Genomic DNA, 2,444 nt, shown 5'->3' with positions numbered 1-2,444 from the left:
AAGACCATCCCTCCAGAGCAGGCAACATCCTGGTAGATCTCTTCTGCACCTTTTCCAATGCTTTTACATCTTTTCTGTAATGGGGCAACCAGAACTGTACACAATATTCCAAGTGTGGCCACACTAGCATTTTGTATAGTTGCAGCATGACATTATGGCTCTGGAACTCAATCCCTCTACCAATAAAACCGAACACACCATATGCTTTTTTAATAGCGCCATCAACCTGGATGGCAGCTTTCAGGGATCTATGTACATGGACTCCAAGATCCCTCTGGACACCCACATTACCAAGACTCTTTCTCTTGACCCAGTATTCTGCCTTCCTGTTATTCTTCACAAAGTGACACTTATCTGCATTGAACTCCATTTGCCACCATTCAGCCCAATTCTGCAGTTTATCCAAGACCCCCTGCAACCTGCAATATTCTTCCACACTGGTGTCCTATGCAAACTTACTAATCCATCCACCTATGCCTGCATCCAATTCATTTATAAAAATGACAAACAGCAGTGGTCTTAGAATAGATCCTCGTGGCACACCACTGGGAATCGGACTCCAGGCTGAATATTTTCCATCAACCACCACTCGCTGTCTTCTTACAGAAAACCAATTTCTAATCCAAACTGCTAAATCAAACTCAGTCCCATGCCTCTGCATTTTCTCCAACAGCCTACTATGTGGAACATTATCAAAGGCTTTACTGAAGTCCATGTACACCAAGTCAACTGCCCTACCCTCATCCACATGCTTCATCACCTTCTCAAAAAATCTCTATGAGATTTTGTGAGACATAACCTGCCCTTTACAAAACCATGTTGACTATCTAAAATCAAATTGTTGCTTGCTAGTTGGTTTTAAATCCTATCTCTTAGAATCCTTTCCAAAACTTTTCCTACAACAGATGTAAGGCTTACTGGTCTATAATTGCCTGGGTCATCTCTACTGCCCTTCTTGAAGAAGATTTGCATTCCTCCAGTCCTCTGGTACTAAACCTGTAGATATTGACGACTCAAAGATCAAGACCAAAAGCTCCAACATCTCCTCCCTTCCCAGAGAATCCTCGGATAAACCTCATCTAGCCCAGGAGACTTGTCTCCTTTCACTCCTTCTAGAATTGATGACACCTCCTCCTCACTAACCTCAATCCTATAATCCACAGTAACCCTTAAACTCTCTTTTATCTCCCACATCTGACAAGAAGTACATATCACTGCACTGAAGGCCATTTTTGCCCCTTCACAATCTACAGGCCGAGAAAATAACACCCTCTTATTCCTCTACAAAACACTGCTCCAGGTTAAATTCATAATTATGGCTTATATTTTACATTTAATCAAGAGACATATCTCCAAAAACATACAAACAAGAAAGAACCCACGCTACTCACTACTGCAGACTTTCTGTAGGTCACTTAAACAATTAAATTATCTGATTCTGTGCTGTGAACTTCACCCAAACAGTTCCTCCACGATCAGTTGTGAATTTCACTGTTTGATAATTTTCCTAGATGCACTCCAGCGATTCATGAATTCAAAACAGCAATTGCAGTAACTGTGCAGGTGCCCTCTCTCTCTGCAGCACTGTGTTCACCATGTGCTTCCTTTGTCTGTTCTGCTCCCTTTTAAAACTGTTTTGAAGATTTTTTCCAAAGGAAATATTAGAATTCTCCGTTAATGTGTAATGTGTGATACATTCTGCAGTGTTTCACTGGCTCTGAATTAGTCGACATCAACCAATTTTATTGACATCAGGGTCTTGTTTTCACAGGGACAGCGAGACTGCTATCAAGGGGAACAAATGTTTCGAGATCTCGGGGATTAAGCAGGTTCACGTCATTGCTGGGCTTCAAGTGCCTGATGTATTTCCTTCATCACTTCGGTCAGTACATGTGTGGAGTTTGCATATTCTCCCTGTGTCTGCGTGGGTTTCCTCCGGGTGTTCCGTTTTCCTCCCACAAAAATGTGCAGGTTAGGTGAATTGGCCGTGCTGAATTGCCCGTAGTGTTAGTTGAAGGGGTAAATGTAGGGGAATGGGTCTGGGTGGGTTGCTCTTCGGAGGGTAGGTATGGACTTGTTGGGCTGAAGGGGCTGTTTCCACACTGTAAATAATCTAATCTAAAAAAAAATTCAGAGGGTCTGAATGGCTTCAGGATGTTCTATTGTTGTGATCGGCGCTACATAAATGCAGGAAACTCACAGACCCATTTCTGCATCTATCATCGCAATATCATCTGGTCATTTTATAATTCTTTGTGTTTGAGGTTGAGTGCCTGTAATCATTCACACAATTCAGGTTACGGATCCCGATCTGACCCGGAGTTTGACCAGAGGGTTTGTGATCGGCAGTGAGATTGGTGAACCCTGGGCCCCTGCCCATCTCCACACCTTCTCTCCTCCCTCCCCCGCCCTCTCTCTCTCACTGTCCCTCCCCCAAAGGTAAC

The sequence above is a fragment of the Hemiscyllium ocellatum genome, chromosome 35 (genome assembly GCF_020745735.1).
Source record: "Hemiscyllium ocellatum isolate sHemOce1 chromosome 35, sHemOce1.pat.X.cur, whole genome shotgun sequence".
In the NCBI taxonomy this organism is placed as follows: domain Eukaryota; kingdom Metazoa; phylum Chordata; class Chondrichthyes; order Orectolobiformes; family Hemiscylliidae; genus Hemiscyllium; species Hemiscyllium ocellatum.
Note: the sequence above shows the minus strand (reverse complement) of the source record.